The sequence below is a fragment of the Alosa pseudoharengus genome, unplaced genomic scaffold (genome assembly GCF_046254945.1).
Source record: "Alosa pseudoharengus isolate Yale_2024_CS ecotype anadromous, Long Island Sound unplaced genomic scaffold, YU_APseudo_1.1 YU_APseudo_1.1_scf_17, whole genome shotgun sequence".
In the NCBI taxonomy this organism is placed as follows: domain Eukaryota; kingdom Metazoa; phylum Chordata; class Actinopteri; order Clupeiformes; family Clupeidae; genus Alosa; species Alosa pseudoharengus.
This window is the reverse complement of record NW_027468640.1, coordinates 32434741-32456677: the sequence shown is the minus strand read 5'-3', so window position 1 is coordinate 32456677 and position 21937 is coordinate 32434741. Positions and strand designations below refer to the sequence as shown.

Below are 21937 nucleotides of genomic sequence, written 5' to 3'. Positions count from 1 at the left end.
AAAAGTTCTCTCATTTGTACTTGCAAAAAGGACTTTGTGTCACTGGAGGCAAACTGGATGAGTTTCTATTCTTGCCTTCTCATTCGCTGGAGTGTGTAGTTTGCCTCTCTGTTGATTTTTGTCTGTACAGTCAAGGCTTGCAGCTGTGATGGCCGAGAGGTTAAGGCATTGGACTCGAAATCCAATGGATTTTCCCCGCGCAGGTTCGAACCCTGCTCGCAGTGCAGTCCTTTCTTATAAACGGGATTAAGCACGAACGTCTTGATTCCTGTGGCGAGGTAACAGGTGTGAAATTTTCCATCACATCTTTACGGCCTCTTACATGTCCCCGTTTCAAACTGCAAAAGTAATGGAATGTCTTTCAGTAATGACAGTGGTCCTACTTTTGCTGTGTGTGAATTTAGGCTTGTCCCTCCGATTGCCATCCACCAGGTAGCATGTTTGCATGTCTTTTTTTTCATGTCGCACTCGAATGCAATAAGCTGTGATGGCCGAGATGTTAAGGCGTTGGACTTGAAATCCAATGGGGTCTCCCCGCGCAGGTTCGAACCCTGCTCACAGCGCAGTCCTTTCTTATAAATGGGATGAAGAGCGGCTGGTTAGATTCATATGGCGAAACAACAAGCCGTGAAATTTACCACCACATCTACCCGGCCTCTTACCTGTGCCCGTTTCAAACTGCACAAGTAATGGCGTGTCTCACAGTAATGCCGTTGGTCCTACGTTTACCATGTGTGAATTTAGGCTCATCCACCAGGTACCATGTTTGCATGTCTTTTTTTTTTCATGACGCCCTTGAATGCAATAAGCTGCGATGGCCGAGAGGTTAAGGCGTTGGACTCGAAATCCAATGGGGTTTCCCCGCGCAGGTTCGAACCCTGCTCGCAGCGTTTATTTGACTAGTTGGTCTCCTGCCACCTGTTTAATACCCAAGACAGAAACTGGCAAAGGAAGTTGAAACATACCGTCCAGCCAATCCTTATAGCAGTGTCTTCTCTAACTGAAGCTGTGGCACGTTGTGAATGTAAATTTACCATTGCGATGGCCATGTCTATCAGTTGTTCCAAGGGATCGATCCAAGCTTCCCACGAGCGTGTATTTATGCCCCTATGAAGAGTTGCACATTTCATGTGCTTCTCTCATTTGTATTTGCAAAAAGGACTTTGGGTCACTGGTGGCAAACTGGATGAGTTTCTATTCTTGCCCTTTCATTTCCTGGAATGTTTAATTTGCCTCTCTGACAATTTTTGCCCGTACAGCCATACACCTGATGTGCAGCTGTGATGGCCGTACCCTCCACTAAATGGACTGCTCTAACAAGTCCTAACAAGTCCTAACAAAGTCCTAACAATTCCTAACAAAGTCCTAACAAGAGAGTGGTTAAGGCGATGGACTGCTAATCCATTGTGCTCTGCACGCGTGGGTTCGAATCCCATCCTCGTCGATTGCATTTGCAAAGGGTGTCATCTCTTTCCAAAGATACAGTATCGTTAAGGGGCATATTTTGACCTCGTAACTGCTAAAGATAATCAGTAATGTCAAAGCTCAATGCTTTTCCTTTGGAAAACTTTCCACTCATTGTGACTCAGTAACGAGGTGGCCGAGTGGTTATGGCGATGGACTGCTGACACATTGTGCTTGGGATATTTGATGCCCTATCTCACAACTGCCACAAATAATCAGCAATGTGAAACCTCGATAACTTTCCGTCAGAAAACATTCCACATAATGTGCCCAGTGACGAGGTGGCCGAGTGGTTAAGGCGATGGACTGCTAATCCATTGTGCTCTGCACGCATGGGTTCGAATCCCATCCTCGTCGATTCTATTCTTTCCGAAGATGCACTATCATTAAGGGCCATGTTTTCACCTATCTCATAACTGCTACTATATAATAACAGACATCAAACCTCAGCGGTTTTCTATTGGAAAACTTTCCACTCGCCGTGAGTCACTGACGAGGTGGCCGAGTGGTTAAGGCGATGGACTGCTAATCCATTGTGCTCTGCACGTGTGGGTTCGAATCCCATCCTCGTCGATTGCATTTGCAAAGGGTGTCATCTCTTTCCAAAGATACAGTATCGTTAAGGGGCATATTTTGACCTCGTAACTGCTAAAGATAATCAGTAATGTCAAAGCTCAATGCTTTTCCTTTGGAAAACTTTCCACTCATTGTGACTCAGTGACGAGGTGGCCGAGTGGTTATGGCGATGGACTGCTGACACATTGTGCTTGGGATATTTGATGCCCTATCTCACAACTGCCACAAATAATCAGCAATGTGAAACCTCGATAACTTTCCGTCAGAAAACATTCCACTGAATGTGCCCAGTGACGAGGTGGCCGAGTGGTTAAGGCGATGGACTGCTAATCCATTGTGCTCTGCACGCGTGGGTTCGAATCCCATCCTCGTCGATTCTATTCTTTCCGAAGATGCACTATCATTAAGGGCCATGTTTTCACCTATCTCATAACTGCTACTATATAATAACTGACATCAAACCTCAGCGGTTTTCTATTGGAGAACTTTCCACTCGCCGTGAGTCACTGACGAGGTGGCCGAGTGGTTAAGGCGATGGACTGCTAATCCATTGTGCTCTGCACGCGTGGGTTCGAATCCCATCCTCGTCGATTGCATTTGCAAAGAGTGTCATCTCTTTCCAAAGATACAGTATCGTTAAGGGGCATATTTTGACCTCGTAACTGCTAAAGATAATCAGTAATGTCAAAGCTCAATGCCTTTCCTTTGGAAAACTTTCCACTCATTGTGACTCAGTGACGAGGTGGCCGAGTGGTTATGGCGATGGACTGCTGACACATTGTGCTTGGGATATTTGATGCCCTATCTCACAACTGCCACAAATAATCAGCAATGTGAAACCTCGATAACTTTCCGTCAGAAAACATTCCACTGAATGTGCCCAGTGACGAGGTGGCCGAGTGGTTAAGGCGATGCACTGCTAATCCATTGTGCTCTGCACGCGTGGGTTCGAATCCCATCCTCGTCGATTGCATTTGCAAAGGGTGTCATCTCTTTCCAAAGATACAGTATCGTTAAGGGGCATATTTTGACCTCGTAACTGCTAAAGATAATCAGTAATGTCAAAGCTCAATGCTTTTCCTTTGGAAAACTTTCCACTCATTGTGACTCAGTGACGAGGTGGCCGAGTGGTTATGGCGATGGACTGCTGACACATTGTGCTTGGGATATTTGATGCCCTATCTCACAACTGCCACAAATAATCAGCAATGTGAAACCTCGATAACTTTCCGTCAGAAAACATTCCACTGAATGTGCCCAGTGACGAGGTGGCCGAGTGGTTAAGGCGATGGACTGCTAATCCATTGTGCTCTGCACGCGTGGGTTCGAATCCCATCCTCGTCGATTCTATTCTTTCCGAAGATGCACTATCATTAAGGGCCATGTTTTCACCTATCTCATAACTGCTACTATATAATAACTGACATCAAACCTCAGCGGTTTTCTATTGGAAAACTTTCCACTCGCCGTGAGTCACTGACGAGGTGGCCGAGTGGTTAAGGCGATGGACTGCTAATCCATTGTGCTCTGCACGCGTGGGTTCGAATCCCATCCTCGTCGATTCTATTCTTTCCGAAGATGCACTATCATTAAGGGCCATGTTTTCACCTATCTCATAACTGCTACTATATAATAACTGACATCAAACCTCAGCGGTTTTCTATTGGAAAACTTTCCACTCGCCGTGAGTCACTGACGAGGTGGCCGAGTGGTTAAGGCGATGGACTGCTAATCCATTGTGCTCTGCACGCGTGGGTTCGAATCCCATCCTCGTCGATTGCATTTGCAAAGAGTGTCATCTCTTTCCAAAGATACAGTATCGTTAAGGGGCATATTTTGACCTCGTAACTGCTAAAGATAATCAGTAATGTCAAAGCTCAATGCCTTTCCTTTGGAAAACTTTCCACTCATTGTGACTCAGTGACGAGGTGGCCGAGTGGTTATGGCGATGGACTGCTGACACATTGTGCTTGGGATATTTGATGCCCTATCTCACAACTGCCACAAATAATCAGCAATGTGAAACCTCGATAACTTTCCGTCAGAAAACATTCCACTGAATGTGCCCAGTGACGAGGTGGCCGAGTGGTTAAGGCGATGCACTGCTAATCCATTGTGCTCTGCACGCGTGGGTTCGAATCCCATCCTCGTCGATTGCATTTGCAAAGGGTGTCATCTCTTTCCAAAGATACAGTATCGTTAAGGGGCATATTTTGACCTCGTAACTGCTAAAGATAATCAGTAATGTCAAAGCTCAATGCTTTTCCTTTGGAAAACTTTCCACTCATTGTGACTCAGTGACGAGGTGGCCGAGTGGTTATGGCGATGGACTGCTGACACATTGTGCTTGGGATATTTGATGCCCTATCTCACAACTGCCACAAATAATCAGCAATGTGAAACCTCGATAACTTTCCGTCAGAAAACATTCCACTGAATGTGCCCAGTGACGAGGTGGCCGAGTGGTTAAGGCGATGGACTGCTAATCCATTGTGCTCTGCACGCGTGGGTTCGAATCCCATCCTCGTCGATTGCATTTGCAAAGGGTGTCATCTCTTTCCAAAGATACAGTATCGTTAAGGGGCGTATTTTGACCTCGTAACTGCTAAAGATAATCAGTAATGTCAAAGCTCAATGCTTTTCCTTTGGAAAACTTTCCACTCATTGTGACTCAGTGACGAGGTGGCCGAGTGGTTATGGCGATGGACTGCTGACACATTGTGCTTGGGATATTTGATGCCCTATCTCACAACTGCCACAAATAATCAGCAATGTGAAACCTTGATAACTTTCCGTCAGAAAACATTCCACATAATTTGCCCAGTGACGAGGTGGTCGAGTGGTTAAGGCGATGGACTGCTAATCCATTGTGCTCTGCACGCGTGGGTTCGAATCCCATCCTCGTCGATTCTATTCTTTCCGAAGATGCACTATCATTAAGGGCCATGTTTTCACCTATCTCATAACTGCTACTATATAACTGACATCAAACCTCAGCGGTTTTCTATTGGAAAACTTTCCACTCGCCGTGAGTCACTGACGAGGTGGCCGAGTGGTTAAGGCGATGGACTGCTAATCCATTGTGCTCTGCACGCGTGGGTTCGAATCCCATCCTCGTCGATTGCATTTGCAAAGGGTGTCATCTCTTTCCAAAGATACAGTATCGTTAAGGGGTGTATTTTGACCTCGTAACTGCTAAAGATAATCAGTAATGTCAAAGCTCAATGCTTTTCCTTTGGAAAACTTTCCACTCATTGTGACTCAGTGACGAGGTGGCCGAGTGGTTATGGCGATGGACTGCTGACACATTGTGCTTGGGATATTTGATGCCCTATCTCACAACTGCCACAAATAATCAGCAATGTGAAACCTCGATAACTTTCCGTCAGAAAACATTCCACTGAATGTGCCCAGTGACGAGGTGGCCGAGTGGTTAAGGCGATGGACTGCTAATCCATTGTGCTCTGCACGCGTGGGTTCGAATCCCATCCTCGTCGATTCTATTCTTTCCGAAGATGCACTATCATTAAGGGCCATGTTTTCACCTATCTCATAACTGCTACTATATAATAACTGACATCAAACCTCAGCGGTTTTCTATTGGAAAACTTTCCACTCGCCGTGAGTCACTGACGAGGTGGCCGAGTGGTTAAGGCGATGGACTGCTAATCCATTGTGCTCTGCACGCGTGGGTTCGAATCCCATCCTCGTCGATTGCATTTGCAAAGAGTGTCATCTCTTTCCAAAGATACAGTATCGTTAAGGGGCATATTTTGACCTCGTAACTGCTAAAGATAATCAGTAATGTCAAAGCTCAATGCCTTTCCTTTGGAAAACTTTCCACTCATTGTGACTCAGTGACGAGGTGGCCGAGTGGTTATGGCGATGGACTGCTGACACATTGTGCTTGGGATATTTGATGCCCTATCTCACAACTGCCACAAATAATCAGCAATGTGAAACCTCGATAACTTTCCGTCAGAAAACATTCCACTGAATGTGCCCAGTGACGAGGTGGCCGAGTGGTTAAGGCGATGCACTGCTAATCCATTGTGCTCTGCACGCGTGGGTTCGAATCCCATCCTCGTCGATTGCATTTGCAAAGGGTGTCATCTCTTTCCAAAGATACAGTATCGTTAAGGGGCATATTTTGACCTCGTAACTGCTAAAGATAATCAGTAATGTCAAAGCTCAATGCTTTTCCTTTGGAAAACTTTCCACTCATTGTGACTCAGTGACGAGGTGGCCGAGTGGTTATGGCGATGGACTGCTGACACATTGTGCTTGGGATATTTGATGCCCTATCTCACAACTGCCACAAATAATCAGCAATGTGAAACCTCGATAACTTTCCGTCAGAAAACATTCCACTGAATGTGCCCAGTGACGAGGTGGCCGAGTGGTTAAGGCGATGGACTGCTAATCCATTGTGCTCTGCACGCGTGGGTTCGAATCCCATCCTCGTCGATTGCATTTGCAAAGGGTGTCATCTCTTTCCAAAGATACAGTATCGTTAAGGGGCGTATTTTGACCTCGTAACTGCTAAAGATAATCAGTAATGTCAAAGCTCAATGCTTTTCCTTTGGAAAACTTTCCACTCATTGTGACTCAGTGACGAGGTGGCCGAGTGGTTATGGCGATGGACTGCTGACACATTGTGCTTGGGATATTTGATGCCCTATCTCACAACTGCCACAAATAATCAGCAATGTGAAACCTTGATAACTTTCCGTCAGAAAACATTCCACATAATTTGCCCAGTGACGAGGTGGTCGAGTGGTTAAGGCGATGGACTGCTAATCCATTGTGCTCTGCACGCGTGGGTTCGAATCCCATCCTCGTCGATTCTATTCTTTCCGAAGATGCACTATCATTAAGGGCCATGTTTTCACCTATCTCATAACTGCTACTATATAACTGACATCAAACCTCAGCGGTTTTCTATTGGAAAACTTTCCACTCGCCGTGAGTCACTGACGAGGTGGCCGAGTGGTTAAGGCGATGGACTGCTAATCCATTGTGCTCTGCACGCGTGGGTTCGAATCCCATCCTCGTCGATTGCATTTGCAAAGGGTGTCATCTCTTTCCAAAGATACAGTATCGTTAAGGGGTGTATTTTGACCTCGTAACTGCTAAAGATAATCAGTAATGTCAAAGCTCAATGCTTTTCCTTTGGAAAACTTTCCACTCATTGTGACTCAGTGACGAGGTGGCCGAGTGGTTATGGCGATGGACTGCTGACACATTGTGCTTGGGATATTTGATGCCCTATCTCACAACTGCCACAAATAATCAGCAATGTGAAACCTCGATAACTTTCCGTCAGAAAACATTCCACTGAATGTGCCCAGTGACGAGGTGGCCGAGTGGTTAAGGCGATGGACTGCTAATCCATTGTGCTCTGCACGCGTGGGTTCGAATCCCATCCTCGTCGATTCTATTCTTTCCGAAGATGCACTATCATTAAGGGCCATGTTTTCACCTATCTCATAACTGCTACTATATAATAACTGACATCAAACCTCAGCGGTTTTCTATTGGAAAACTTTCCACTCGCCGTGAGTCACTGACGAGGTGGCCGAGTGGTTAAGGCGATGGACTGCTAATCCATTGTGCTCTGCACGCGTGGGTTCGAATCCCATCCTCGTCGATTGCATTTGCAAAGAGTGTCATCTCTTTCCAAAGATACAGTATCGTTAAGGGGCATATTTTGACCTCGTAACTGCTAAAGATAATCAGTAATGTCAAAGCTCATTGCTTTTCCTTTGGAAAACTTTCCACTCATTGTGACTCAGTGACGAGGTGGCCGAGTGGTTATGGCGATGGACTGCTGACACATTGTGCTTGGGATATTTGATGCCCTATCTCACAACTGCCACAAATAATCAGCAATGTGAAACCTCGATAACTTTCCGTCAGAAAACATTCCACTTGAATGTGTCCAGTGACGAGGTGGCCGAGTGGTTAAGGCGATGGACTGCTAATCCATTGTGCTCTGCACGCGTGGGTTCGAATCCCATCCTCGTCGATTCTATTCTTTCCGAAGATGCACTATCATTAAGGGCCATGTTTTCACCTATCTCATAACTGCTACTATATAATAACTGACATCAAACCTCAGCGGTTTTCTATTGGAAAACTTTCCACTCGCCGTGAGTCACTGACGAGGTGGCCGAGTGGTTAAGGCGATGGACTGCTAATCCATTGTGCTCTGCACGCGTGGGTTCGAATCCCATCCTCGTCGATTGCATTTGCAAAGAGTGTCATCTCTTTCCAAAGATACAGTATCGTTAAGGGGCATATTTTGACCTCGTAACTGCTAAAGATAATCAGTAATGTCAAAGCTCAATGCCTTTCCTTTGGAAAACTTTCCACTCATTGTGACTCAGTGACGAGGTGGCCGAGTGGTTATGGCGATGGACTGCTGACACATTGTGCTTGGGATATTTGATGCCCTATCTCACAACTGCCACAAATAATCAGCAATGTGAAACCTCGATAACTTTCCGTCAGAAAACATTCCACTCAATGTGCCCAGTGACGAGGTGGCCGAGTGGTTAAGGCGATGCACTGCTAATCCATTGTGCTCTGCACGCGTGGGTTCGAATCCCATCCTCGTCGATTGCATTTGCAAAGGGTGTCATCTCTTTCCAAAGATACAGTATCGTTAAGGGGCATATTTTGACCTCGTAACTGCTAAAGATAATCAGTAATGTCAAAGCTCAATGCTTTTCCTTTGGAAAACTTTCCACTCATTGTGACTCAGTGACGAGGTGGCCGAGTGGTTATGGCGATGGACTGCTGACACATTGTGCTTGGGATATTTGATGCCCTATCTCACAACTGCCACAAATAATCAGCAATGTGAAACCTCGATAACTTTCCGTCAGAAAACATTCCACTGAATGTGCCCAGTGACGAGGTGGCCGAGTGGTTAAGGCGATGGACTGCTAATCCATTGTGCTCTGCACGCGTGGGTTCGAATCCCATCCTCGTCGATTGCATTTGCAAAGGGTGTCATCTCTTTCCAAAGATACAGTATAGTTAAGGGGCGTATTTTGACCTCGTAACTGCTAAAGATAATCAGTAATGTCAAAGCTCAATGCTTTTCCTTTGGAAAACTTTCCACTCATTGTGACTCAGTGACGAGGTGGCCGAGTGGTTATGGCGATGGACTGCTGACACATTGTGCTTGGGATATTTGATGCCCTATCTCACAACTGCCACAAATAATCAGCAATGTGAAACCTTGATAACTTTCCGTCAGAAAACATTCCACATAATGTGCCCAGTGACTAGGTGGCCGAGTGGTTAAGGCGATGGACTGCTAATCCATTGTGCTCTGCACGCGTGGGTTCGAATCCCATCCTCGTCGATTCAATTCTTTCCGAAGATGCACTATCATTAAGGGCCATGTTTTCACCTATCTCATAACTGCTACTATATAATAACTGACATCAAACCTCAGCGGTTTTCTATTGGAAAACTTTCCACTCGCCGTGAGTCACTGACGAGGTGGCCGAGTGGTTAAGGCGATGGACTGCTAATCCATTGTGCTCTGCACGCGTGGGTTCGAATCCCATCCTCGTCGATTGCATTTGCAAAGGGTGTCATCTCTTTCCAAAGATACAGTATCGTTAAGGGGCATATTTTGACCTCGTAACTGCTAAAGATAATCAGTAATGTCAAAGCTCAATGCTTTTCCTTTGGAAAACTTTCCACTCATTGTGACTCAGTGACGAGGTGGCCGAGTGGTTATGGCGATGGACTGCTGACACATTGTGCTTGGGATATTTGATGCCCTATCTCACAACTGCCACAAATAATCAGCAATGTGAAACCTCGATAACTTTCCGTCAGAAAACATTCCACATAATGTGCCCAGTGACGAGGTGGCCGAGTGGTTAAGGCGATGGACTGCTAATCCATTGTGCTCTGCACGCGTGGGTTCGAATCCCATCCTCGTCGATTCTATTCTTTCCGAAGATGCACTATCATTAAGGGCCATGTTTTCACCTATCTCATAACTGCTACTATATAATAACTGACATCAAACCTCAGCGGTTTTCTATTGGAAAACTTTCCACTCGCCGTGAGTCACTGACGAGGTGGCCGAGTGGTTAAGGCGATGGACTGCTAATCCATTGTGCTCTGCACGCGTGGGTTCGAATCCCATCCTCGTCGATTGCATTTGCAAAGGGTGTCATCTCTTTCCAAAGATACAGTATCGTTAAGGGGCATATTTTGACCTCGTAACTGCTAAAGATAATCAGTAATGTCAAAGCTCAATGCTTTTCCTTTGGAAAACTTTCCACTCATTGTGACTCAGTGACGAGGTGGCCGAGTGGTTATGGCGATGGACTGCTGACACATTGTGCTTGGGATATTTGATGCCCTATCTCACAACTGCCACAAATAATCAGCAATGTGAAACCTCGATAACTTTCCGTCAGAAAACATTCCACATAATGTGCCCAGTGACGAGGTGGCCGAGTGGTTAAGGCGATGGACTGCTAATCCATTGTGCTCTGCACGCGTGGGTTCGAATCCCATCCTCGTCGATTCTATTCTTTCCGAAGATGCACTATCATTAAGGGCCATGTTTTCACCTATCTCATAACTGCTACTATATAATAACAGACATCAAACCTCAGCGGTTTTCTATTGGAAAACTTTCCACTAGCCGTGAGTCACTGATGAGGTGGCCGAGTGGTTAAGGCGATGGACTGCTAATCCATTGTGCTCTGCACGCGTGGGTTCGAATCCCATCCTCGTCGATTGCATTTGCAAAGGGTGTCATCTCTTTCCAAAGATACAGTATCGTTAAGGGGCATATTTTGACCTCGTAACTGCTAAAGATAATCAGTAATGTCAAAGCTCAATGCTTATCCTTTGGAAAACTTTCCACTCATTGTGACTCAGTGACGAGGTGGCCGAGTGGTTATGGCGATGGACTGCTGACACATTGTGCTTGGGATATTTGATGCCCTATCTCACAACTGCCACAAATAATCAGCAATGTGAAACCTCGATAACTTTCCGTCAGAAAACATTCCACTGAATGTGCCCAGTGACGAGGTGGCCGAGTGGTTAAGGCGATGGACTGCTAATCCATTGTGCTCTGCACGCGTGGGTTCGAATCCCATCCTCGTCGATTGCATTTGCAAAGGGTGTCATCTCTTTCCAAAGATACAGTATCGTTAAGGGGCATATTTTGACCTCGTAACTGCTAAAGATAATCAGTAATGTCAAAGCTCAATGCTTTTCCTTTGGAAAACTTTCCACTCATTGTGACTCAGTGACGAGGTGGCCGAGTGGTTATGGCGATGGACTGCTGACACATTGTGCTTGGGATATTTGATGCCCTATCTCACAACTGCCACAAATAATCAGCAATGTGAAACCTCGATAACTTTCCGTCAGAAAACATTCCACATAATGTGCCCAGTGACGAGGTGGCCGAGTGGTTAAGGCGATGGACTGCTAATCCATTGTGCTCTGCACGCGTGGGTTCGAATCCCATCCTCGTCGATTGCATTTGCAAAGGGTGTCATCTCTTTCCAAAGATACAGTATCGTTAAGGGGTGTATTTTGACCTCGTAACTGCTAAAGATAATCAGTAATGTCAAAGCTCAATGCTTTTCATTTGGAAAACTTTCCACTCATTGTGACTCAGTGACGAGGTGGCCGAGTGGTTATGGCGATGGACTGCTGACACATTGTGCTTGGGATATTTGATGCCCTATCTCACAACTGCCACAAATAATCAGCAATGTGAAACCTCGATAACTTTCCGTCAGAAAACATTCCACTGAATGTGCCCAGTGACGAGGTGGCCGAGTGGTTAAGGCGATGGACTGCTAATCCATTGTGCTCTGCACGCGTGGGTTCGAATCCCATCCTCGTCGATTGCATTTGCAAAGGGTGTCATCTCTTTCCAAAGATACAGTATCGTTAAGGGGCGTATTTTGACCTCGTAACTGCTAAAGATAATCAGTAATGTCAAAGCTCAATGCTTTTCCTTTGGAAAACTTTCCACTCATTGTGACTCAGTGACGAGGTGGCCGAGTGGTTATGGCGATGGACTGCTGACACATTGTGCTTGGGATATTTGATGCCCTATCTCACAACTGCCACAAATAATCAGCAATGTGAAACCTCGATAACTTTCCGTCAGAAAACATTCCACATAATGTGCCCAGTGACGAGGTGGCCGAGTGGTTAAGGCGATGGACTGCTAATCCATTGTGCTCTGCACGCGTGGGTTCGAATCCCATCCTCGTCGATTCTATTCTTTCCGAAGATGCACTATCATTAAGGGCCATGTTTTCACCTATCTCATAACTGCTACTATATAATAACTGACATCAAACCTCAGCGGTTTTCTATTGGAAAACTTTCCACTCGCCGTGAGTCACTGACGAGGTGGCCGAGTGGTTAAGGCGATGGACTGCTAATCCATTGTGCTCTGCACGCGTGGGTTCGAATCCCATCCTCGTCGATTGCATTTGCAAAGGGTGTCATCTCTTTCCAAAGATACAGTATCGTTAAGGGGCATATTTTGACCTCGTAACTGCTAAAGATAATCAGTAATGTCAAAGCTCAATGCTTTTCCTTTGGAAAACTTTCCACTCATTGTGACTCAGTGACGAGGTGGCCGAGTGGTTATGGCGATGGACTGCTGACACATTGTGCTTGGGATATTTGATGCCCTATCTCACAACTGCCACAAATAATCAGCAATGTGAAACCTCGATAACTTTCCGTCAGAAAACATTCCACTGAATGTGCCCAGAGACGAGGTGGCCGAGTGGTTAAGGCGATGGACTGCTAATCCATTGTGCTCTGCACGCGTGGGTTCGAATCCCATCCTCGTCGATTCTATTCTTTCCGAAGATGCACTATCATTAAGGGCCATGTTTTCACCTATCTCATAACTGCTACTATATAATAACAGACATCAAACCTCAGCGGTTTTCTATTGGAAAACTTTCCACTCGCCGTGAGTCACTGACGAGGTGGCCGAGTGGTTAAGGCGATGGACTGCTAATCCATTGTGCTCTGCACGCGTGGGTTCGAATCCCATCCTCGTCGATTGCATTTGCAAAGAGTGTCATCTCTTTCCAAAGATACAGTATCGTTAAGGGGCATATTTTGACCTCGTAACTGCTAAAGATAATCAGTAATGTCAAAGCTCATTGCTTTTCCTTTGGAAAACTTTCCACTCATTGTGACTCAGTGACGAGGTGGCCGAGTGGTTATGGCGATGGACTGCTGACACATTGTGCTTGGGATATTTGATGCCCTATCTCACAACTGCCACAAATAATCAGCAATGTGAAACCTCGATAACTTTCCGTCAGAAAACATTCCACTTGAATGTGTCCAGTGACGAGGTGGCCGAGTGGTTAAGGCGATGGACTGCTAATCCATTGTGCTCTGCACGCGTGGGTTCGAATCCCATCCTCGTCGATTCTATTCTTTCCGAAGATGCACTATCATTAAGGGCCATGTTTTCACCTATCTCATAACTGCTACTATATAATAACTGACATCAAACCTCAGCGGTTTTCTATTGGAAAACTTTCCACTCGCCGTGAGTCACTGACGAGGTGGCCGAGTGGTTAAGGCGATGGACTGCTAATCCATTGTGCTCTGCACGCGTGGGTTCGAATCCCATCCTCGTCGATTGCATTTGCAAAGAGTGTCATCTCTTTCCAAAGATACAGTATCGTTAAGGGGCATATTTTGACCTCGTAACTGCTAAAGATAATCAGTAATGTCAAAGCTCAATGCTTTTCCTTTGGAAAACTTTCCACTCATTGTGACTCAGTGACGAGGTGGCCGAGTGGTTATGGCGATGGACTGCTGACACATTGTGCTTGGGATATTTGATGCCCTATCTCACAACTGCCACAAATAATCAGCAATGTGAAACCTCGATAACTTTCCGTCAGAAAACATTCCACTTGAATGTGTCCAGTGACGAGGTGGCCGAGTGGTTAAGGCGATGGACTGCTAATCCATTGTGCTCTGCACGCGTGGGTTTGAATCCCATCGTCGTCGATTCTATTCTTTCCGAAGATGCACTATCATTAAGGGCCATGTTTTCACCTATCTCATAACTGCTACTATATAATAACTGACATCAAACCTCAGCGGTTTTCTATTGGAAAACTTTCCACTCGCCGTGAGTCACTGACGAGGTGGCCGAGTGGTTAAGGCGATGGACTGCTAATCCATTGTGCTCTGCACGCGTGGGTTCGAATCCCATCCTCGTCGATTGCATTTGCAAAGAGTGTCATCTCTTTCCAAAGATACAGTATCGTTAAGGGGCATATTTTGACCTCGTAACTGCTAAAGATAATCAGTAATGTCAAAGCTCAATGCCTTTCCTTTGGAAAACTTTCCACTCATTGTGACTCAGTGACGAGGTGGCCGAGTGGTTATGGCGATGGACTGCTGACACATTGTGCTTGGGATATTTGATGCCCTATCTCACAACTGCCACAAATAATCAGCAATGTGAAACCTCGATAACTTTCCGTCAGAAAACATTCCACTGAATGTACCCAATGACGAGGTGGCCGAGTGGTTAAGGCGATGGACTGCTAATCCATTGTGCTCTGCACGCGTGGGTTCGAATCCCATCCTCGTCGATTGCATTTGCAAAGGGTGTCATCTCTTTCCAAAGATACAGTATCGTTAAGGGCATATTTTGACCTCGTAACTGCTAAAGATAATCAGTAATGTCAAAGCTCAATGCTTTTCCTTTGGAAAACTTTCCACTCATTGTGACTCAGTGACGAGGTGGCCGAGTGGTTATGGCGATGGACTGCTGACACATTGTGCTTGGGATATTTGATGCCCTATCTCACAACTGCCACAAATAATCAGCAATGTGAAACCTCGATAACTTTCCGTCAGAAAACATTCCACTGAATGTGCCCAGTGACGAGGTGGCCGAGTGGTTAAGGCGATGGACTGCTAATCCATTGTGCTCTGCACGCGTGGGTTCGAATCCCATCCTCGTCGATTGCATTTGCAAAGGGTGTCGTCTCTTTCCAAAGATACAGTATCGTTAAGGGGCGTATTTTGACCTCGTAACTGCTAAAGATAATCAGTAATGTCAAAGCTCAATGCTTTTCATTTGGAAAACTTTCCACTCATTGTGACTCAGTGACGAGGTGGCCGAGTGGTTATGGCGATGGACTGCTGACACATTGTGCTTGGGATATTTGATGCCCTATCTCACAACTGCCACAAATAATCAGCAATGTGAAACCTCGATAACTTTCCGTCAGAAAACATTCCACTGAATGTGCCCAGTGACGAGGTGGCCGAGTGGTTAAGGCGATGGACTGCTAATCCATTGTGCTCTGCACGCGTGGGTTCGAATCCCATCCTCGTCGATTGCATTTGCAAAGGGTGTCATCTCTTTCCAAAGATACAGTATCGTTAAGGGGCGTATTTTGACCTCGTAACTGCTAAAGATAATCAGTAATGTCAAAGCTCAATGCTTTTCCTTTGGAAAACTTTCCACTCATTGTGACTCAGTGACGAGGTGGCCGAGTGGTTATGGCGATGGACTGCTGACACATTGTGCTTGGGATATTTGATGCCCTATCTCACAACTGCCACAAATAATCAGCAATGTGAAACCTCGATAACTTTCCGTCAGAAAACATTCCACATAATGTGCCCAGTGACGAGGTGGCCGAGTGGTTAAGGCGATGGACTGCTAATCCATTGTGCTCTGCACGCGTGGGTTCGAATCCCATCCTCGTCGATTCTATTCTTTCCGAAGATGCACTATCATTAAGGGCCATGTTTTCACCTATCTCATAACTGCTACTATATAATAACTGACATCAAACCTCAGCGGTTTTCTATTGGAAAACTTTCCACTCGCCGTGAGTCACTGACGAGGTGGCCGAGTGGTTAAGGCGATGGACTGCTAATCCATTGTGCTCTGCACGCGTGGGTTCGAATCCCATCCTCGTCGATTGCATTTGCAAAGAGTGTCATCTCTTTCCAAAGATACAGTATCGTTAAGGGGCATATTTTGACCTCGTAACTGCTAAAGATAATCAGTAATGTCAAAGCTCAATGCTTTTCCTTTGGAAAACTTTCCACTCATTGTGACTCAGTGACGAGGTGGCCGAGTGGTTATGGCGATGGACTGCTGACACATTGTGCTTGGGATATTTGATGCCCTATCTCACAACTGCCACAAATAATCAGCAATGTGAAACCTCGATAACTTTCCGTCAGAAAACATTCCACTTGAATGTGTCCAGTGACGAGGTGGCCGAGTGGTTAAGGCGATGGACTGCTAATCCATTGTGCTCTGCACGCGTGGGTTTGAATCCCAACGTCGTCGATTCTATTCTTTCCGAAGATGCACTATCATTAAGGGCCATGTTTTCACCTATCTCATAACTGCTACTATATAATAACTGACATCAAACCTCAGCGGTTTTCTATTGGAAAACTTTCCACTCGCCGTGAGTCACTGACGAGGTGGCCGAGTGGTTAAGGCGATGGACTGCTAATCCATTGTGCTCTGCACGCGTGGGTTCGAATCCCATCCTCGTCGATTGCATTTGCAAAGAGTGTCATCTCTTTCCAAAGATACAGTATCGTTAAGGGGCATATTTTGACCTCGTAACTGCTAAAGATAATCAGTAATGTCAAAGCTCAATGCCTTTCCTTTGGAAAACTTTCCACTCATTGTGACTCAGTGACGAGGTGGCCGAGTGGTTATGGCGATGGACTGCTGACACATTGTGCTTGGGATATTTGATGCCCTATCTCACAACTGCCACAAATAATCAGCAATGTGAAACCTCGATAACTTTCCGTCAGAAAACATTCCACTGAATGTACCCAATGACGAGGTGGCCGAGTGGTTAAGGCGATGGACTGCTAATCCATTGTGCTCTGCACGCGTGGGTTCGAATCCCATCCTCGTCGATTGCATTTGCAAAGGGTGTCATCTCTTTCCAAAGATACAGTATCGTTAAGGGCATATTTTGACCTCGTAACTGCTAAAGATAATCAGTAATGTCAAAGCTCAATGCTTTTCCTTTGGAAAACTTTCCACTCATTGTGACTCAGTGACGAGGTGGCCGAGTGGTTATGGCGATGGACTGCTGACACATTGTGCTTGGGATATTTGATGCCCTATCTCACAACTGCCACAAATAATCAGCAATGTGAAACCTCGATAACTTTCCGTCAGAAAACATTCCACTGAATGTGCCCAGTGACGAGGTGGCCGAGTGGTTAAGGCGATGGACTGCTAATCCATTGTGCTCTGCACGCGTGGGTTCGAATCCCATCCTCGTCGATTGCATTTGCAAAGGGTGTCATCTCTTTCCAAAGATACAGTATCGTTAAGGGGCGTATTTTGACCTCGTAACTGCTAAAGATAATCAGTAATGTCAAAGCTCAATGCTTTTCCTTTGGAAAACTTTCCACTCATTGTGACTCAGTGACGAGGTGGCCGAGTGGTTATGGCGATGGACTGCTGACACATTGTGCTTGGGATATTTGATGCCCTATCTCACAACTGCCACAAATAATCAGCAATGTGAAACCTCGATAACTTTCCGTGAGAAAACATTCCACATAATGTGCCCAGTGACGAGGTGGCCGAGTGGTTAAGGCGATGGACTGCTAATCCATTGTGCTCTGCACGCGTGGGTTCGAATCCCATCCTCGTCGATTCTATTCTTTCCGAAGATGCACTATCATTAAGGGCCATGTTTTCACCTATCTCATAACTGCTACTATATAACTGACATCAAACCTCAGCGGTTTTCTATTGGAAAACTTTCCACTCGCCGTGAGTCACTGACGAGGTGGCCGTGTGGTTAAGGCGATGGACTGCTAATCCATTGTGCTCTGCACGCGTGGGTTCGAATCCCATCCTCGTCGATTGCATTTGCAAAGGGTGTCATCTCTTTCCAAAGATACAGTATCGTTAAGGGGCATATTTTGACCTCGTAACTGCTAAAGATAATCAGTAATGTCAAAGCTCAATGCTTTTCCTTTGGAAAACTTTCCACTCATTGTGACTCAGTGACGAGGTGGCCGAGTGGTTATGGCGATGGACTGCTGACACATTGTGCTTGGGATATTTGATGCCCTATCTCACAACTGCCACAAATAATCAGCAATGTGAAACCTCGATAACTTTCCGTCAGAAAACATTCCACATAATGTGCCCAGTGACGAGGTGGCCGAGTGGTTAAGGCGATGGACTGCTAATCCATTGTGCTCTGCACGCGTGGGTTCGAATCCCATCCTCGTCGATTCTATTCTTTCCGAAGATGCACTATCATTAAGGGCCATGTTTTCACCTATCTCATAACTGCTACTATATAACTGACATCAAACCTCAGCGGTTTTCTATTGGAAAACTTTCCACTCGCCGTGAGTCACTGACGAGGTGGCCGAGTGGTTAAGGCGATGGACTGCTAATCCATTGTGCTCTGCACGCGTGGGTTCGAATCCCATCCTCGTCGATTGCATTTGCAAAGGGTGTCATCTCTTTCCAAAGATACAGTATCGTTAAGGGGCATATTTTGACCTCGTAACTGCTAAAGATAATCAGTAATGTCAAAGCTCAATGCTTTTCCTTTGGAAAACTTTCCACTCATTGTGACTCAGTGACGAGGTGGCCGAGTGGTTATGGCGATGGACTGCTGACACATTGTGCTTGGGATATTTGATGCCCTATCTCACAACTGCCACAAATAATCAGCAATGTGAAACCTCGATAACTTTCCGTCAGAAAACATTCCACATAATGTGCCCAGTGACGAGGTGGCCGAGTGGTTAAGGCGATGGACTGCTAATCCATTGTGCTCTGCACGCGTGGGTTCGAATCCCATCCTCGTCGATTCTATTCTTTCCGAAGATGCACTATCATTAAGGGCCATGTTTTCACCTATCTCATAACTGCTACTATATAACTGACATCAAACCTCAGCGGTTTTCTATTGGAAAACTTTCCACTCGCCGTGAGTCACTGACGAGGTGGCCGAGTGGTTAAGGCGATGGACTGCTAATCCATTGTGCTCTGCACGCGTGGGTTCGAATCCCATCCTCGTCGATTGCATTTGCAAAGGGTGTCATCTCTTTCCAAAGATACAGTATCGTTAAGGGGCATATTTTGACCTCGTAACTGCTAAAGATAATCAGTAATGTCAAAGCTCAATGCTTTTCCTTTGGAAAACTTTCCACTCATTGTGACTCAGTGACGAGGTGGCCGAGTGGTTATGGCGATGGACTGCTGACACATTGTGCTTGGGATATTTGATGCCCTATCTCACAACTGCCACAAATAATCAGCAATGTGAAACCTCGATAACTTTCCGTCAGAAAACATTCCACATAATGTGCCCAGTGACGAGGTGGCCGAGTGGTTAAGGCGATGGACTGCTAATCCATTGTGCTCTGCACGCGTGGGTTCGAATCCCATCCTCGTCGATTCTATTCTTTCCGAAGATGCACTATCATTAAGGGCCATGTTTTCACCTATCTCATAACTGCTACTATATAACTGACATCAAACCTCAGCGGTTTTCTATTGGAAAACTTTCCACTCGCCGTGAGTCACTGACGAGGTGGCCGAGTGGTTAAGGCGATGGACTGCTAATCCATTGTGCTCTGCACGCGTGGGTTCGAATCCCATCCTCGTCGATTGCATTTGCAAAGGGTGTCATCTCTTTCCAAAGATACAGTATCGTTAAGGGGCATATTTTGACCTCGTAACTGCTAAAGATAATCAGTAATGTCAAAGCTCAATGCTTTTCCTTTGGAAAACTTTCCACTCATTGTGACTCAGTGACGAGGTGGCCGAGTGGTTATGGCGATGGACTGCTGACACATTGTGCTTGGGATATTTGATGCCCTATCTCACAACTGCCACAAATAATCAGCAATGTGAAACCTCGATAACTTTCCGTCAGAAAACATTCCACATAATGTGCCCAGTGACGAGGTGGCCGAGTGGTTAAGGCGATGGACTGCTAATCCATTGTGCTCTGCACGCGTGGGTTCGAATCCCATCCTCGTCGATTCTATTCTTTCCGAAGATGCACTATCATTAAGGGCCATGTTTTCACCTATCTCATAACTGCTACTATATAATAACAGACATCAAACCTCAGCGGTTTTCTATTGGAAAACTTTCCACTCGCCGTGAGTCACTGACGAGGTGGCCGAGTGGTTAAGGCGATGGACTGCTAATCCATTGTGCTCTGCACGCGTGGGTTCGAATCCCATCCTCGTCGATTGCATTTGCAAAGGGTGTCATCTCTTTCCAAAGATACAGTATCGTTAAGGGGCATATTTTGACCTCGTAACTGCTAAAGATAATCAGTAATGTCAAAGCTCAATGCTTTTCCTTTGGAAAACTTTCCACTCATTGTGACTCAGTGACGAGGTGGCCGAGTGGTTATGGCGATGGACTGCTGACACATTGTGCTTGGGATATTTGATGCCCTATCTCACAACTGCCACAAATAATCAGCAATGTGAAACCTCGATAACTTTCCGTCAGAAAACATTCCACTGAATGTGCCCAGTGACGAGGTGGCCGAGTGGTTAAGGCGATGGACTGCTAATCCATTGTGCTCTGCACGCGTGGGTTCGAATCCCATCCTCGTCGATTGCATTTGCAAAGGGTGTCATCTCTTTCCAAAGATACAGTATCGTTAAGGGGCGTATTTTGACCTCGTAACTGCTAAAGATAATCAGTAATGTCAAAGCTCAATGCTTTTCCTTTGGAAAACTTTCCACTCATTGTGACTCAGTGACGAGGTGGCCGAGTGGTTATGGCGATGGACTGCTGACACATTGTGCTTGGGATATTTGATGCCCTATCTCACAACTGCCACAAATAATCAGCAATGTGAAACCTCGATAACTTTCCGTCAGAAAACATTCCACATAATGTGCCCAGTGACGAGGTGGCCGAGTGGTTAAGGCGATGGACTGCTAATCCATTGTGCTCTGCACGCGTGGGTTCGAATCCCATCCTCGTCGATTCTATTCTTTCCGAAGATGCACTATCATTAAGGGCCATGTTTTCACCTATCTCATAACTGCTACTATATAACTGACATCAAACCTCAGCGGTTTTCTATTGGAAAACTTTCCACTCGCTGTGAGTCACTGACGAGGTGGCCGAGTGGTTAAGGCGATGGACTGCTAATCCATTGTGCTCTGCACGCGTGGGTTCGAATCCCATCCTCGTCGATTGCATTTGCAAAGGGTGTCATCTCTTTCCAAAGATACAGTATCGTTAAGGGGCATATTTTGACCTCGTAACTGCTAAAGATAATCAGTAATGTCAAAGCTCAATGCTTTTCCTTTGGAAAACTTTCCACTCATTGTGACTCAGTGACGAGGTGGCCGAGTGGTTATGGCGATGGACTGCTGACACATTGTGCTTGGGATATTTGATGCCCTATCTCACAACTGCCACAAATAATCAGCAATGTGAAACCTCGATAACTTTCCGTCAGAAAACATTCCACATAATGTGCCCAGTGACGAGGTGGCCGAGTGGTTAAGGCGATGGACTGCTAATCCATTGTGCTCTGCACGCGTGGGTTCGAATCCCATCCTCGTCGATTCTATTCTTTCCGAAGATGCACTATCATTAAGGGCCATGTTTTCACCTATCTCATAACTGCTACTATATAACTGACATCAAACCTCAGCGGTTTTCTATTGGAAAACTTTCCACTCGCCGTGAGTCACTGACGAGGTGGCCGAGTGGTTAAGGCGATGGACTGCTAATCCATTGTGCTCTGCACGCGTGGGTTCGAATCCCATCCTCGTCGATTGCATTTGCAAAGGGTGTCATCTCTTTCCAAAG

At 45.9% G+C, this 21937-nt stretch overlaps 30 non-coding genes across 30 annotated transcripts; all 30 read left to right on the top strand.

The window, feature by feature from the left end:
• The first annotated feature begins 142 nt into the window (after nucleotides 1-142).
• trnas-cga (transfer RNA serine (anticodon CGA)) lies at nucleotides 143-224 on the top strand. Its single transcript has one exon. It is a non-coding gene; the product is annotated as a tRNA-Ser (tRNA).
• Nucleotides 225-481: 257 nt separating this feature from the next.
• trnas-uga (transfer RNA serine (anticodon UGA)) lies at nucleotides 482-563 on the top strand. Its single transcript has one exon. It is a non-coding gene; the product is annotated as a tRNA-Ser (tRNA).
• Nucleotides 564-808: 245 nt separating this feature from the next.
• On the top strand, nucleotides 809-890 carry trnas-cga (transfer RNA serine (anticodon CGA)). The gene has a single exon. It is a non-coding gene; the product is annotated as a tRNA-Ser (tRNA).
• Nucleotides 891-1739: 849 nt separating this feature from the next.
• Nucleotides 1740-1821, top strand: trnas-gcu (transfer RNA serine (anticodon GCU)). The gene has a single exon. It is a non-coding gene; the product is annotated as a tRNA-Ser (tRNA).
• An 11231-nt stretch (nucleotides 1822-13052) lies between these two features.
• On the top strand, nucleotides 13053-13134 carry trnas-gcu (transfer RNA serine (anticodon GCU)). The gene has a single exon. It is a non-coding gene; the product is annotated as a tRNA-Ser (tRNA).
• Nucleotides 13135-13430: 296 nt separating this feature from the next.
• Nucleotides 13431-13512, top strand: trnas-gcu (transfer RNA serine (anticodon GCU)). Its single transcript has one exon. It is a non-coding gene; the product is annotated as a tRNA-Ser (tRNA).
• Nucleotides 13513-13646: 134 nt separating this feature from the next.
• Nucleotides 13647-13728, top strand: trnas-gcu (transfer RNA serine (anticodon GCU)). The gene has a single exon. It is a non-coding gene; the product is annotated as a tRNA-Ser (tRNA).
• A 512-nt stretch (nucleotides 13729-14240) lies between these two features.
• On the top strand, nucleotides 14241-14322 carry trnas-gcu (transfer RNA serine (anticodon GCU)). Its single transcript has one exon. It is a non-coding gene; the product is annotated as a tRNA-Ser (tRNA).
• Nucleotides 14323-14617: 295 nt separating this feature from the next.
• trnas-gcu (transfer RNA serine (anticodon GCU)) lies at nucleotides 14618-14699 on the top strand. The gene has a single exon. It is a non-coding gene; the product is annotated as a tRNA-Ser (tRNA).
• Nucleotides 14700-14993: 294 nt separating this feature from the next.
• On the top strand, nucleotides 14994-15075 carry trnas-gcu (transfer RNA serine (anticodon GCU)). The gene has a single exon. It is a non-coding gene; the product is annotated as a tRNA-Ser (tRNA).
• Nucleotides 15076-15370: 295 nt separating this feature from the next.
• Nucleotides 15371-15452, top strand: trnas-gcu (transfer RNA serine (anticodon GCU)). Its single transcript has one exon. It is a non-coding gene; the product is annotated as a tRNA-Ser (tRNA).
• A 295-nt stretch (nucleotides 15453-15747) lies between these two features.
• On the top strand, nucleotides 15748-15829 carry trnas-gcu (transfer RNA serine (anticodon GCU)). Its single transcript has one exon. It is a non-coding gene; the product is annotated as a tRNA-Ser (tRNA).
• A 134-nt stretch (nucleotides 15830-15963) lies between these two features.
• Nucleotides 15964-16045, top strand: trnas-gcu (transfer RNA serine (anticodon GCU)). The gene has a single exon. It is a non-coding gene; the product is annotated as a tRNA-Ser (tRNA).
• A 512-nt stretch (nucleotides 16046-16557) lies between these two features.
• Nucleotides 16558-16639, top strand: trnas-gcu (transfer RNA serine (anticodon GCU)). The gene has a single exon. It is a non-coding gene; the product is annotated as a tRNA-Ser (tRNA).
• A 295-nt stretch (nucleotides 16640-16934) lies between these two features.
• On the top strand, nucleotides 16935-17016 carry trnas-gcu (transfer RNA serine (anticodon GCU)). Its single transcript has one exon. It is a non-coding gene; the product is annotated as a tRNA-Ser (tRNA).
• Nucleotides 17017-17310: 294 nt separating this feature from the next.
• On the top strand, nucleotides 17311-17392 carry trnas-gcu (transfer RNA serine (anticodon GCU)). The gene has a single exon. It is a non-coding gene; the product is annotated as a tRNA-Ser (tRNA).
• A 295-nt stretch (nucleotides 17393-17687) lies between these two features.
• trnas-gcu (transfer RNA serine (anticodon GCU)) lies at nucleotides 17688-17769 on the top strand. Its single transcript has one exon. It is a non-coding gene; the product is annotated as a tRNA-Ser (tRNA).
• A 508-nt stretch (nucleotides 17770-18277) lies between these two features.
• On the top strand, nucleotides 18278-18359 carry trnas-gcu (transfer RNA serine (anticodon GCU)). The gene has a single exon. It is a non-coding gene; the product is annotated as a tRNA-Ser (tRNA).
• Nucleotides 18360-18490: 131 nt separating this feature from the next.
• On the top strand, nucleotides 18491-18572 carry trnas-gcu (transfer RNA serine (anticodon GCU)). Its single transcript has one exon. It is a non-coding gene; the product is annotated as a tRNA-Ser (tRNA).
• Nucleotides 18573-18867: 295 nt separating this feature from the next.
• On the top strand, nucleotides 18868-18949 carry trnas-gcu (transfer RNA serine (anticodon GCU)). Its single transcript has one exon. It is a non-coding gene; the product is annotated as a tRNA-Ser (tRNA).
• A 131-nt stretch (nucleotides 18950-19080) lies between these two features.
• Nucleotides 19081-19162, top strand: trnas-gcu (transfer RNA serine (anticodon GCU)). Its single transcript has one exon. It is a non-coding gene; the product is annotated as a tRNA-Ser (tRNA).
• Nucleotides 19163-19457: 295 nt separating this feature from the next.
• trnas-gcu (transfer RNA serine (anticodon GCU)) lies at nucleotides 19458-19539 on the top strand. Its single transcript has one exon. It is a non-coding gene; the product is annotated as a tRNA-Ser (tRNA).
• Nucleotides 19540-19670: 131 nt separating this feature from the next.
• On the top strand, nucleotides 19671-19752 carry trnas-gcu (transfer RNA serine (anticodon GCU)). The gene has a single exon. It is a non-coding gene; the product is annotated as a tRNA-Ser (tRNA).
• A 295-nt stretch (nucleotides 19753-20047) lies between these two features.
• trnas-gcu (transfer RNA serine (anticodon GCU)) lies at nucleotides 20048-20129 on the top strand. Its single transcript has one exon. It is a non-coding gene; the product is annotated as a tRNA-Ser (tRNA).
• A 134-nt stretch (nucleotides 20130-20263) lies between these two features.
• trnas-gcu (transfer RNA serine (anticodon GCU)) lies at nucleotides 20264-20345 on the top strand. Its single transcript has one exon. It is a non-coding gene; the product is annotated as a tRNA-Ser (tRNA).
• A 295-nt stretch (nucleotides 20346-20640) lies between these two features.
• Nucleotides 20641-20722, top strand: trnas-gcu (transfer RNA serine (anticodon GCU)). The gene has a single exon. It is a non-coding gene; the product is annotated as a tRNA-Ser (tRNA).
• Nucleotides 20723-21017: 295 nt separating this feature from the next.
• Nucleotides 21018-21099, top strand: trnas-gcu (transfer RNA serine (anticodon GCU)). The gene has a single exon. It is a non-coding gene; the product is annotated as a tRNA-Ser (tRNA).
• A 131-nt stretch (nucleotides 21100-21230) lies between these two features.
• On the top strand, nucleotides 21231-21312 carry trnas-gcu (transfer RNA serine (anticodon GCU)). The gene has a single exon. It is a non-coding gene; the product is annotated as a tRNA-Ser (tRNA).
• A 295-nt stretch (nucleotides 21313-21607) lies between these two features.
• On the top strand, nucleotides 21608-21689 carry trnas-gcu (transfer RNA serine (anticodon GCU)). Its single transcript has one exon. It is a non-coding gene; the product is annotated as a tRNA-Ser (tRNA).
• Nucleotides 21690-21820: 131 nt separating this feature from the next.
• Nucleotides 21821-21902, top strand: trnas-gcu (transfer RNA serine (anticodon GCU)). The gene has a single exon. It is a non-coding gene; the product is annotated as a tRNA-Ser (tRNA).
• The last annotated feature ends 35 nt before the right edge of the window (nucleotides 21903-21937 follow it).